This window comes from Loxodonta africana, chromosome 16 (genome assembly GCF_030014295.1).
Source record: "Loxodonta africana isolate mLoxAfr1 chromosome 16, mLoxAfr1.hap2, whole genome shotgun sequence".
NCBI lineage: Eukaryota > Metazoa > Chordata > Mammalia > Proboscidea > Elephantidae > Loxodonta > Loxodonta africana.
Window position 1 is genome coordinate 14,261,112 of NC_087357.1, and position 13,968 is coordinate 14,275,079.

The following is a 13,968-nucleotide window of genomic DNA, read 5'->3' on the forward strand; positions in this document are numbered from 1 at the left end:
TTGAAGTTCTCTCAATTTTCAAGAGTTTTGAATCACCTCAGAATAATATACGAATTGTTCTTTTGGTATTTGAATCATTGCATGCCCTCCTGTCTTTACAGGTCGGTTTCTCCGATTCTTTTTGTTGTTGTTGTTTTGTGTTTCCATCTATTAATTATTCCTTGCTCTCTTTCTTTTCATGGGAAAATGGCTGGTGTCACCTCAGGGAGCCAGGCAGAACATTCTGCCTTGCTTGTTATTTTTTTATAGCCTTCTTTGTCTTTTCTCTGGCTTCCAGCAAAACCCAGCCAACATGGTTTGGCAAATCACTTTGCATTAGTGAAACCCTGTGTCAGCCATAACCAAGGCCCAGAGTACAGGACCGACATCAGCTTGCAAATGTCTGAGAGATGTAACAAGCTTCTCCACTGTTTTCCCATCCAGCCCTCAGGTGGGTTCCATGAGCAAGACCTATGGTGTCGGTGGGATGACTCCTGTCACCTGCCCTCAGGTCCTTGGCTCCCAGTTCAGCTGGCAAATAATGTAACTCATGACTGGCTGGTGCCTGTCAATTAATCCCAGGGCTGCGCTCTTCCAACTTGGAAATCTTTTTACTACTGTTTATTTGACCTCCAGAGAAGCACAGAGGAGTCTGTTCCATCAGTGGGTCTTCCCAATTGAGGGCATTAGCATCCGAGGAAGAGCCACTGAGAAGTGGGGCCCTGGAGAACTGTATCCTCCCTCCGAGTTTGGCAGCTCGGCTGCTGCTCCTCTGGAGCTCTGTGATTCATTTCTCCTTGCAATCCTCCCACCGAGTGGGACAGGCAAAGCCTCACCTGAGAGCTGAGCGTTTGGGCTTGTTTGGAAAACAGACCTTGCAATTTCTAAAGTCTTTTCCATTTCTGAGTCTGAGTCACTTCTTTGCAGGAATTAGATATGAATTACATTAAAAATGAGAATTCTTGATCACCCTTCTGGCTTCCACCTCAAACCTTTTCCATTGCGTCTCACACCTCCCCTCCATGAAAGTCAGGTCTGGGAAGGCTATTGATGAGTCCTCCCTTGGTAGAATGAGCTGGAGACAGAGACCACTGGAGACCCCTGTGTCTTCCCTTCCCTGTGCCCCATCCTCATAACTGTAGAAAAGAATTGGGCACTGACCACTGCAGGGTAGTTATTTGTGTCTTTGCCATTTCATGAGGCTCTCCAGGGGGTAGTTTCTTTTTTTTCGAGCAACTCTCAGCAGAAGACCTGGCATGGATTAGGTTCTCAATAAATATTATTGGCATAAATCCTTCAGGGGAGAAAAGCTGTATTCCCTCTGGAGCTGGGCCTATTTCCGAGCTTGATATCAATCTCAGAATTGGCATTCAAGATAAAATTCCTGCAGCATGGGAGAGAGGCTGGAGGCCTGGGCTGGAGACTCTCAGGCCAGTCGGCAGACCCCCTCGGAGCACCAACGCGGAGGAAGGCAGTGACCCCTGGCCGTGCTGGGAGATCCGGGCAGGGTAGTTGTGTTCACGCATCCATTTCTTCAGCAGCATGTGTTTATCAGGTGCTGGCGGGGAGGGGAAGGACTCGTGGACACAAGAGGGAACAGAAGAGAAGCAAACACTCCTCTCCTGTGGCCGTTGGGTTGATGCCGATCCGTGGTGACGTCATGTGTGCGGAGTAGAACGGTGCTTCCTAGGGTTCTCCGTGGCTGATTTTTAGGAAGTAGATTGCCAGGACTTTCTTCTGAGGTACCTCTGGGTACTCGAACCTCCAACCTTTTGGTCAGCAGCCCAGTATGTTAACCATTTGCACCACCCAGGGACTCGTAATACATCGGAGAAGTCCTATAAAGGGAGCGTCTGAAGGTGGGGTTATTTGGATATGAAAATTAACTGGATGCAGGGATCAGGGAAAAAAGGGGATTCAAGGGTGACCCCCAGGTTTCTGGCTTGAGCAGATATCAGGAGAGAAGGTCTAGGGGAGCTGGGAAGGAAGCCAGCGGTGCCTCCCTACACGGATGGTCCTGGCAGTACCACCAGCAAAGCTGGTCATAGAGCAGCATCTGTCTTCTCAGAAGGCAGTGGGAATCCTTTAAAAAGCAAGGCGAATGACTCTTACAAAACCCATTGGTAGGGGCTCTTTCCGAAGGTGGAAGTGATAGGACAACCAGTGTCTTAAACCCAAGGAGAATTTATTTATTTGTTTTCAAGCTGAAAGTTCAAAGGGTACATCTGGCTGCATCATCCCTTGGTTCAGGGTTTGTCCTGGGAGCTATTTCTTGGCCCTGCTTCCCTTGGGGTTGCTCAGTAACCCTGAGCAATTGAGAAAGGCATTGATCATGTTCTGAAGGTTCTCTCTCAGGCAGCAAGGTATAGATCATATCTCAGAATAGTTTTTTTTTTTTTTATAATTTTTATTGAGCTTTAAGTGAACGTTTACAAATGAAGTCAGTCTATCACATATAAGCTTATATACACCTTACTCCTTACTCGCACTTACTCTCCCCCTAATCAGAATAGTTTTTACAAAAAATAATTGATAATGTTGATTAAACTGTGCAGCACGAGCAGGGGACATTTCTTTCAGTATAGCCTGTGTGTGGGTAGTCAGATCCACAGCAGATGCCGTCAGGACCCTGGTTGTAACCCCCAGCTCTCCGACCCTCTTACGTGCTACCAAACAACCGAGGCACCCCATCTGAGGACATCTTAGGCTGTGAGTGTGTTGGTCCCATCCAGGTCAGGCTGGAGTGCTGGGTGGTTAAAAAGGCCAGGAGCAGCTCTCAGCCAGTGACTGATGGGTAATGGCGGGTGTCTTAGTCATCTAGTGCTGCTGTAACAGAAATACCACAAGTGGATGGCTTTAACAAAGAGAAATTCATTTCCTCATGGTAAAGTAGGCTAAAAGTCCAAATTCAAGGCATCAGCTCCAGGGGAAGGCTTTCTCTCTCCGTCGGCTCTGGAGGAAGGTCCTTCTCCTCAATCTTCCCCTGGTTGAGGAGTTTCTCAGGCACAGGGACACCGGGGCCAAGGGATACACTCTGTTCCTAGTGCTGCTTTCTTGGTGGTATGAGGTCCCCCACTCTCTGCTTGCTTCCCTTCCCTTCCCTTATTATCTCTTGAGAGATAAAAGGTGGTGCAGGCCACACCCCAGGGAAACTCCTTTTACATTGCATCAGGGACGTCACCTGGATAAGGGTGGTGTTACAATCCCACCCTAATTCTTTTAACATGAAATTACTGTCACAAAATGGAGGACAACCACACAATGCTGGAAATCATGGCCCAGCCAAATCAATGTACGTATTTTTGGGGGCACATAATTCAATCCATGATAACAGGTAGGTACCCCAGCTTCCCCAGTGCCGTCTACTCTCAGAAGACAACTGTGAAGACAGCACCATCTCTCAGAGGTCCCAGGTTCTTGTGGGGAGAGAAAGAACCCTCAGTTATCCAACAAAATTCCCACTTCCAGTTAGGAGAACATGGCTGTATGGCTGTCCCTCTCTGTTAAGGCAGGTGTGGTTGTTGTTAATTGCTGGCGAGGTTGGCACTGACTCACGGTGACTCCATGTTCAACAGAAGGAAACGTTGCCCAGTCCTGCGCCATCTTCACCGTCACTGGTATGCTCCAGTCCATTATTGCAGCCAACGTATGTTTTGAGTGCCTTCCAGCCTAGGGGGCTCATCTTCCAGCACTATATTGGCCAATGTTCTGTTGTGATCCATAGGGTTTTCACTGGCTAATTTTCAGGAGTAGATGGCCAGGCCTTTCTTCCTAGTCTGTCTTAGTCTGAAAGCTCCGCTGAAACCAGCCCATCATGGGTGACCTTGCTGGTATTTGAAATACTGGTGGTATAGCTTTTAGCATCAAAACAACAGGCAGACTACCACAGTCCTACAAACTGACAGATGGGTGGTGGTGATGGAGGTGGCTTTGCCATTTACTATAGAGATCGTAGGAGCCCTGGTGACACAGTGGTTAAAGCACTTCACTGCTAACCGAAAGGTCAACAGTTCAAAACCACCAGTGGCTCCACGGGAGAAAAATGTGGCAGTCTGCCTCCATAGAGATTTATAGCTTTGGAAACCCTACAGGGCAGCATCTACTCAGTCCTATAGAGTCACTTTGAGTCAGAATAAACTGGATAGCAATGGGTTTGGGTACAGACCGTGCCTGACTTGGTTGGTGCACCAGCGACCAGCATTCTTCTGACCCTGACCCCAGGAAGCCTGTGGTCCCGGCCCCCTGCTGAAGCTATTTTCCTGGAGCTGTGCCTCCCGCCTCCCTGGCTGGTGCTGCTTCCTGTCCAGCCTGGCACCCTTGCTGAGAGCAACCTGGCTCTGGTAGGCAAGCCGGTTTCTTCCAATTTGGCCCCCGCTCTGCAAGTCACGCTCCGAGACCCTTGGGCGATGGGCTGAATACATGGAACAACTAACCCCGCTTTCCCCTCCCGGCTTTACCTTCCACAATGCGTCTCTCTTTTGTGCTCCCTTTGTTCACACCAGCAGAGCCCTGTCCAGGTCTTACTGTCAAGAGGATTCTCCAAAATATCATTTCTATGGTGAAACAATGTCCCTTGTTTGGAAATACATGGACCTTATAAAATATGTCCCTGTGTTTTCCTGGATCAAGGCATAGTGCAGAGTCTAGGGATTTATTTACAATGAAGAAATTGTTTTTGCAAATTGTGGTTAGAGAAAAGGATTGTTTTTGGAGTGCAGAGTAAAGGGGACATTGTTTATTAGTTATTTGGGACACAAGCCGGAAAGGGATGATTTTACAGAGAGTTGGGGGAGCACTTGACATATTCTTCCATGTCTTGGGGACAGGCAAGCTAGGAGCTAAACCTTGCAACCTGTATCTCACACCTCCTCTTCTCCTAGTCTCAGCTTGGGGCTTTGACTCCAGCCCCTACAAGTCAACATGCGTTAGCTGTTCCCCATCGTCAGCCCCCGTATCCACGGTTCCATTGCACTGGCCTCTCCAAAGCCCAGCTACAGGCGATTTGCCATGCGACCTTATCTCTCTGCAAAGCTCTGCTTCCTTCCAAGGAGCTCTCAACACCTCGGAGACAGAGTATCTCCTTCTCCTGCACCAAGTCCCCTGGCAGTGGGGGACGGAGTCTGTCAGAGTTCGCAAGATGAAATAAGAACTGAATCCAAAATCTTTCCATTGTCATGGCCACGTCTGGTGAGCTTTCCCCAAACTACACGACTGGGACACAGAGAGCTCGAGCCTATTAGCAGGACCCAGTTCTCGGGAGGGACCAGGCAAGTGGCGCCTCCTGCCATTGGTAAGCCATGTCTGCGTTTAGTTAATTAAGGCAAGTTGTCATCTTCCAGGGCCTGAGCTTTGAGTGTTTTAGAATTTTACTTTTTCAGGGAGCAGAATGAGCTTCAGTCGTTGGCTATGTATGGGGTGTGGGGCAGGGTTTGTCAGTCTGAAATATCTACTCCACAACTGCCATTTTAACAGCTTAAGTGACTTTGAGGCTTTTCTGTCTTTTTGGAGCCCTATTATTAAAAAAAAAAAAAAATTTTTTTTTTCTTATTATTAGGTAAAAGATTCCCTAGTGGTGCAAACAGTTAAGCACTTGGCTGCTAACTGAAAGGCTGGTGGTTGGAACCCAGCTGGTGGCTCTGAGAGAGAAAGACCTGCCCATCTGCTCCGGTAAATATTACAGCCAGGAAAACCCTACAGGGCAGTTCTACTCTGTCACATGGGGTCACTGTCATTCCAAAACAGCTCACTAGCAATCGACAACAACACTGCAGTGCAAATACCCTGGGGAAGTGTGTGCGTGCCTGAACCCAGAGTGTTTGGTGATCCGCTAAGTCCGTAGGGATTGGTTGCCTGCCGTCGGGAGAAGGCATAGTGGTGCACATACAGGGAGGGGGGGACAGGGGAGCTAGCTGACGGGGACGGCCCGTGGGCTCCTACTCCCCACACTCAGCAATTTTTCCCAAGTCAGAGGACATTCTGTTCAGTGTATCCGTGGGTATTTCAGACCCACAGCAGATGCTGTCAGTACCCCGGTTGGAACCCCCAGCTCTCCCCCCCCCTTACATGCTAACGGTTTCCTACTGCAAACAACCAAGGTGCCCCACCTGAGGGCATCTACGGCTGGGAGTGTGCGGGTCTCATCCAGGTCAGGCTGCAGTGCCTGAGCGGTTAAAATGGCCAGGAGCAGCTCGCAGCCAGTGACTGACGGGTATTGGCGGGTAGGTACCCCAGCTCCCCCAGTGCCCTCTACTCTCAGGAGACAGCTGTGAGGACAGCACTGTCTCTCAGTGGTCCCCAGGGAACAAAATCTTACGGGGGGAGGAGGCTAATTTGTAGTGTCTGCCAATTTCTGTGGTGTAAATATTTCTCCTGAATTCAAGTAACTGATAGATGTCACCGAGAAATGTGTGCATTTGGCTCTTGTGAGTAGGTTCCAGCAGCTCCAGCACATCACGGCCAGCGAAGTTGAGGCCCAGTTACCTCAAGCAGTAACCTGCTTATTTGCATGTCCTGTGTAGTATCCTTCTCCCCGTCTCCTTGACCCACTATCTCACTATGTTTCCTTGAATTACATCCCAGAAAACTGAACCAAAAAACCAAACCAGTTGCTGTGAAGTTGGCTCCGACTCAGGGAAACCTCACACGTGTCAGAGTGGAACTGTGCTCCACAGGGCTGTCAGTGACTGATCCTTGGGTGCCTGCCGAGCCTCCAGCACTTCTTTACCCACCCCCCACCCGGTCCACCCCAGTCTCCGCCTGCGGTCCACCCCAGTCCCCGCCTGTGGTCCACCCCAGTCCCCGCCTGCGGTCCACCCCAGTCCCCGCCTGCGGATCACCCGTCCCCGCCTGCGGTCCACCCCAGTCTCCGCCTGCGGATCACCCCCGTCTCCGCCTGCAGTCCACCCCGGGCTCCGCCTGCAGTCCACCCCAGTCCCCGCCTGCGGTCCACCCCAGGCTCCGCCTGCGGATCACCCCAGTCCCCGCCTGCGGATCACCCCAGTCCCCGCCTGCGGTCCACCCCAGTCCCCGCCTGCGGTCCACCCCAGTCCCCGCCTGCGGATCACCCCAGTCCCCGCCTGCGGTCCACCCCAGTCCCCGCCTGCGGTCCACCCAGTCCCCGCCTGCGGATCACCCCCAGTCCCCGCCTGCGGATCACCCCAGTCCCCGCCTGCGGTCCACCCCAGTCCCTGCCTGCGGTCCACCCCAGTCTCCGCCTGAGGATCACCCCAGTCCCAGCCTGCGGTCCACCCCAGTCCCCGCCTGCGGTCCACCCCAGTCCCCGCCTGCGGATCACCCCCAGTCCCCGCCTGCGGATCACCCCAGTCCCCGCCTGCGGTCCACCCCAGTCCCCGCCTGCGGTCCACCCCAGTCCCCGCCTGCGGTCCACCCCAGTCCCCGCCTGCGGTCCACCCCAGTCCCCGCCTGCGGTCCACCCCAGTCCCCGCCTGCGGATCACCCCCAGTCCCCGCCTGCGGATCACCCCAGTCCCCGCCTGCGGTCCACCCCAGTCCCCGCCTGCGGTCCACCCCAGTCCCCGCCTGCGGTCCACCCCAGTCCCCGCCTGCGGATCACCCCAGTCCCCGCCTGCGGTCCACCCCAGTCCCCGCCTGCGATCCACCCCAGTCCCCGCCTGCGGATCACCCGTCCCCGCCTGCGGTCCACCCCGGTCCCCGCCTGCGGATCACCCCAGTCTCTCTGGGCAGAATGAACTGCTTCCTCCCCAGTTTCGTTGAATTGTCGGAACCTGATGACAGCCCTCCCCATGACTTGCCTGTATTAGTTTACTCGGGTTTGTGTCTCTCCCTCTCTGCCCTGGGGTCCTGCAGGTTGAGGACCATGATCTGAAGGGGTTCTAGCCCCCGAGATGACTGGTTTGGACTCAGTAACTGTCTGCTGAAACACATTGACCTGACGCTGGTCTGCTTGTTACTTTCTAGGTTCTGCTTTCGCTGAGTTATGCCCCAGAGCATTAGCCACCCACCTAGCAGGCTGGGGACAGTGATAAGTGCACGCCTAGGGAGGGACATTTCTCAGAGAGCAGAGAAAATGTCAAGTCCCAAGGAAAACCTCCCAGTTACCCTCAGGGTGGTCAACGTAGCCAGGAGAGCTGAGATGGAATCCAGATTCCCCAACTTTCCTTCTGATGAGAGGACAAGGTCACCTGGCAGTGAGCACAGCCTAGCGAACACGCTCTGACTAACAAGATCATTTGGGAGCACATGAATTTGTTGTTTTCATCCATTTGTTCAGCAAATATGTATCGAGTGCCTGGTGGTGTTCAGTGATTAAAAGGCTTTGTCTGAACAGCCAGGGCCCCAGACTTGGCTCTGTCCCCATCACAGGCTGGCAACTTTAAGCAAGTCATTTAACCCCCTAACCCTCAGTCTACACTTCTGTAAAATGGGGATGATCTTAGAGTTTGGTGGACGTTCGCATGAGATGACATATGTAAAGCATTTAGTGCAGCACCTGGTACAGGTAAGCATCTAATAGGCATGAGCTATAGAATTGTCACCTTCCATGCTGGAGACCGTGTTTGGTTCCTGGCCAATGTGCCCCATGCACAGCCACCAGTGGTCTGTCAGTGGAGGCTTGCATGTGGCAATGATGCCCAGCAGGTTTTAGCAGAGCTTCCAGATTAGGATGGACTAGGAGGAAAAGCCTGGTGATCTACTTCCAAAAGTCAGCCAGTGAAAACCTGATGGATCATAGTGGTCTGATCTGTAATCAGTCACGAGGATGGTGCAGGACAGGGCAGAGTTTACTTCCATTGTGCATGGGGTCACCCTGAGTCTGGGGCTGATTCAACGGCAGACAACCACGTTAATACACTAAACACTGGGCCAGGTGCAAGGAATAATACTTTGACCAAGACACAGCCCTTTCCCTCAGAAAGGTCATGATCTAGGGAGAGAGACAGCAGATCCCTGGTCCTGGTGCAGGCGGTGAAGGGTGACGTCTGCCAGGGGGCTCAGGGAGCCCAGGGGAGGAGACAGCCTAGCGGTGGCTCCCAAGCCAGGGCCATCATTTCACTCCCCTTGTTTCTGATAATGATGTTTGGTTTGGCCAGAATGCTCTCTCTTCTTATTCCTATTCCGACATGATACAGAGACTCGCCCGGCAGAGCTGAGGTTGACAGAGGAGATGGGCCAGTTGGGGGATGCCATCTTCCTCCATTGCCAAGGCCTCCCTCTGCAAGACAGGAAGAGAGGGAGAAGGGGCCACGGAGCCCCACAGACGATGCATTAAAGTCCTGCAAACTCAAGGAACAGCAGGCTGGCTGCTCCTGCAGAAAAGTCTTCATTCAGATAAACCCTTGGATGTTCTCCCAGCTACTTAAACCCCTTGATTTGCTTAATCCAGGAAACAAACTGTAAAAAGCAAAGCTTCTTACTCAACTTCTAGTATCTTTTGGCTCAAAAAAAAAAAAAATGTTCTATATCACCCTTTTGGGTCTAAGGAAAGAGTGGTTCCTAACTGGGGCTGTCACAACTTGATGTGTGTTATTCGGCATCTAATGGGTTGAGGCCAGGGATGATGCTAAGCTTCATACAATGCACAGAATGGCCCCTATGACAAGGAATTATCTAGACCAAAATGCCAATAGTATCAAGGTTGAGAAACTACGTTCCAAGAGAATGAAAATTAATTTGTATGTATATTGTATATACAAAAGTGGGAGGTAAATGAATTGGCTGTGAACGTGGGGAATACTCTCTAGTGTTTTTCAAACACCTGAGAAGGTAATGGAGTGGGATACCACTTTAGGGGAGCCCTGGTAGCACAGTGGTTAAGACGATCGAGTGCTAACCGAAAGGTCAGTGGTTTGAAACCACCAGCAGCTCTGCAGGAGAAAGATATGGCAGTCTGCTTCTGCAGACCTTTACAGCCTTGGAAACCCTGTGGAGTCACTATGAGTTGGAATCAACTTGATGGCAGTGGGTTGGTTTTGGTCGATATACCGGAGTCAATGACAATGTTGGTTTAGTGGTAGAATTCTTGCCTTCCATGAGGGAGATCTGGGTTTGATTCCCACCCAATGCACCTTATGTGCAGCCACCACCTGTCTATCAGTGGAGGCTTGCCTGTCGCTATGAGGGATGAAAAGGTTTCAGCAGAGCTTCCAGACTAAGACAGACTAGGAAGAAAGACCTGGCAATCTACTTCTGAAAATTAGCTAATGAAAACTCTATGGATCACAATAGTCTGATCCCACTATGTGTGGGGTCTCCATGAGTCAGGGACCAGCTCAAGAGCAGCTCACAACAACGTACGAGAATCAGATTTACCAGTCAATTCAATTTACCAGTAAAAATCTATATTTCGTTTATAATGGAAAGTGACTGGGTAACTCTGATCCTTAAAAGACGTGAGTGAAGCCTGAGATTGACCAGATAATGCTCACGGTGCAGCTGAACTTCACGTGTAAATTTCACTGTAGTTTCTGCCTCCCCCCACCAACCCGCCCCCAATCTCAGCCTGAGAAATCCAGCCTTCAAGATTCCAAACAAAACATTTGGGGGTTTGTAGGGGTGTAGAGTAGAATGGAAAAGAACCTGGTGATTATAAATAGGTCTCCCACCATCACACCAAGAACCGGCAAGCGGAGTTAAAAATAAACAGGACATTCTCCTACCAAGAGTCACAGATGATGCTAATTGGTTTGGAGATATATTTGTGACCATCTGGGAGGGAGAGCCCTCGGCAGGCCCTGAAGTCAGGCAGTCGGGCTCTGCAGCCAGTTCACCGGAGGAACCAGAGGTGTCTGCAGAGAAACATCTGCCCCATGGGCTCCGTGGCCCCGGGCAGTCTGGGCCACAGCTTTCCACACAGTGATCTTCGCAAGTGGCCCCACGGCCTTTGCCCCCTTTGCAGATATCTGCCATTACTCTTCTTTGAAGTGGTTGAGCGTTCCAGGGTGTCGGATGCTGTGCAGACTTCTCTTCAAGAGAGATCTCGCTGGAGTTGCTATTTATTTTAACCTCCCCTGCTTGCAGGCTGCTCCCTGGTGTCCAGCTGTAAGGACTCTTAATTTCAGTCTCTGGGCCGCCGGGTGTTTCCAGAGTGGGTTGTCCAGGCGGAATGCAGTCTGAGAGTCGATAACCCTGAATGTATTGGTCACCATGCTTCCTGTGTACCAAAGCTGGCTCAAAGCACCCAGCCCCAAAGATCCCATGACACGCATACATGTAGATAAATTGGCCTCTGACTCATGGTGACCCCATGTGTGTCAGAGTACAACTGTGGTTCACAGGGTTTTCGGTGGTTGTGATCTTTAGGAAGAGATCCACAATTAAAACAACAACAACAAGGATCTTAAGGAAGAGTCCGCACTTGGCAGAGAAGTGTTCTGATTGATTGTTGCCATTTGCAGAGGTCCAAGGAGCGTGACCACGTGTGACTCACCATCCTGGCTAAAACCACGACCCTTTAAGCCCCCCATTTTGAGCGCGCACCTACTCATCTGTGTATTGCATGAGACTTGGTGGGGTTCACTCCTGTTAGAACGGTTTTCATGCACTGTCTCCCCACCACCACGAAGGCTATGGTAAAGCTTATGCTCCCGAGGACCCTGATTATGGGGACAGGGCTGAAGCTATCATCTCAGATAGACTGCTTTAACTTTACCAACACAAGGGTACATCCTGGATGCTGCCGCCATTTCTTTCCATCTCCATGGGGACTGACACCTGGGTGGGCCTTCCAGAGCATAGTGGACTCGTAGATTTACTGAGATCACCCAACTCTTTAAAAAGGGCCCCCAGGGCCCTGGTTTAGAGACAGGTATCTTTGCTTTTCTTTGTCTTATTCATTTTTTTTATGTATTGAATTGTGGCTAAAGTTATTTGACATAGCTAGGAGGTCCATAATAACAGTTTCCAGTGCTTTTGAAATGTGGTTAGAGAAATCTTACCTTGAGGGGGATTTTAAAATGGATTTGTGGGATTTTGCCAAATAACTTGCTAAACCTGCAGAGAAATTTCTTACCACCCGTGAGTGACTATAGATCAGATATTCTCCCTTGCTCTCTAAAAAGTAATGTTTCTTATTTATTTTTTGAAATACGAAAGCATAACAATGTGCATTTTAGAACATTTGGAAAATATAAAGATATAGACACATGAAAATAAAAATCAGTCCTTTTTTCCTCCCACCAGTACAATAATCACTGTTAACATTTGAGTGTTTATTCTTCTAGGCTTTTTCTGTGCACGTATAAGTGATAGACATCTTTAAATAAAATTTCTAAATAAAAAAATTTTTTTTTACACTGTATTTTTATATCTTACTTTTCACAATCTTATATTGTGAGTGTTTTCCTATATTATTAAATATTCATCACAAACAGTGTTTATAAACTTTGCATCATAGTCTCTGATCAAGATGCAACGTAATTCACCTAACTTGCTTGATATTTTGATCATTACCCTTTTTCCAACATTATGAGTAAGGCCATGCTAAAGAGTCTTGTAAATAAATACTTGTTGGCCAATGTGATTATTTCTTAGGACTATATACATAATAAAAGTGGCATTACTGAACCACAGGGCATGAGCATTTTGAAATTTCTGGAAATGCATTGCCAGATTGTTATTTAGAAGAAAGAGGTAACAATTACAGTTCTAGCACACTGAATATTATCATTAAAATTGTTTACGTGATAGCGAAAAAACAATATCTCCTCTGTGAAGCTTTTAAAACATGTCTGAAAATTCTCTAGCTCTCCTCCCTGGGGACCTGGGATCCATGTTCCCTCCCCTGAGTCCAGTCCCATCAGTGACTCACTTGTAACCCATACAATGCAGTGGACGTGACTCTGCAGAACTTCCCAGAGGTCAGGGAGGTCTCCTCTACCTCCTCCGCTGAGTACCATCCTCCTGCCAGGCCCTGTGGCTCCTTCTTAACACTGTGATCATTTCTGCGGCCTTTACAACTACAGGGAAGTTGGTCTCCCCAACTATCATTTGAGTATCAGAAGTCTCTCTATCACGTTCCATGAATTTTTTTAAACTCCTGCGTAGTGGTCAAGAGCAAGGACTTGAACATTTTGTGGACCTGGGCTTGAGCCCTGGTTGCTATGCACTAGCTGGAGAGCCTTGAACAAATCACAACCTTCATGAATTCCCAGACTCTTCATTTATGAAATGGAAGAGTTCTCTGCATATCATCATTATTATTTTTAAAAAGGCAGTGAAGAAGGTCAATGTGGGCAGTCAAATGTGCCCATCTTCTCTTGCCCTCCCTACCTTGTATTTCACATTCCAGCCACACAAATGCCATCTACTTCCCTGCGCTGTCCCCAACACCTGAGCCTTTGCTCATTCTCTCCCCTTTGCCTGGAAGGCCCTTCCCCCTCATCCTTCCCTGGCTGAACTCCTACACATCCTGTAAGACCCAGCGCGTGTCCACTTCTTCAGGAAGCTCCCTTCATCTTCTAGTGCTGCTGTGACAAAACATCATAAAGTGGGTGGCTTTAAAGAACGGAAATTTATTGTCTCAGTTTTGGAAGCTAGAAGTCCAAATCAAGGCATCAGCTCTAAATGAAGATCCTTCGTTGTCGGTAGTCCAGGGTGTTCCTCGGTGTTTCTTGGTTTATAGACAGTTCCTTGCTCGGTCTCCCCTGTGTGTGTGTTTGTGTCTCTTCTGCTCTTTTTATAAGACACCACTTAGGAGTGATTTGGTTTAGGACCCACCCTACTATGGTGTGACTTCATTAATATAATAGAAGAAAACCCCTATTCCCAAACAGGGTCACGTTTACAGGTGGAGGGGTTAGGACTTCAACATAACTTTTGGGGAATTCTATTGAATCCATAACACTTCCCATGACTGGCATGTCCCACTCCAGCATCCCCAGCATCCCAGTCTGGAATAGATCCCTGGCTGGTAAGTGTGCACAGTCCACAGGGTGTGTTTCTATCCATGCATTGACCACTTGTCTGGTTGTCTGTCTTCCCTGCTAGCTGATGAGCATCCTGAAGGTGGGAG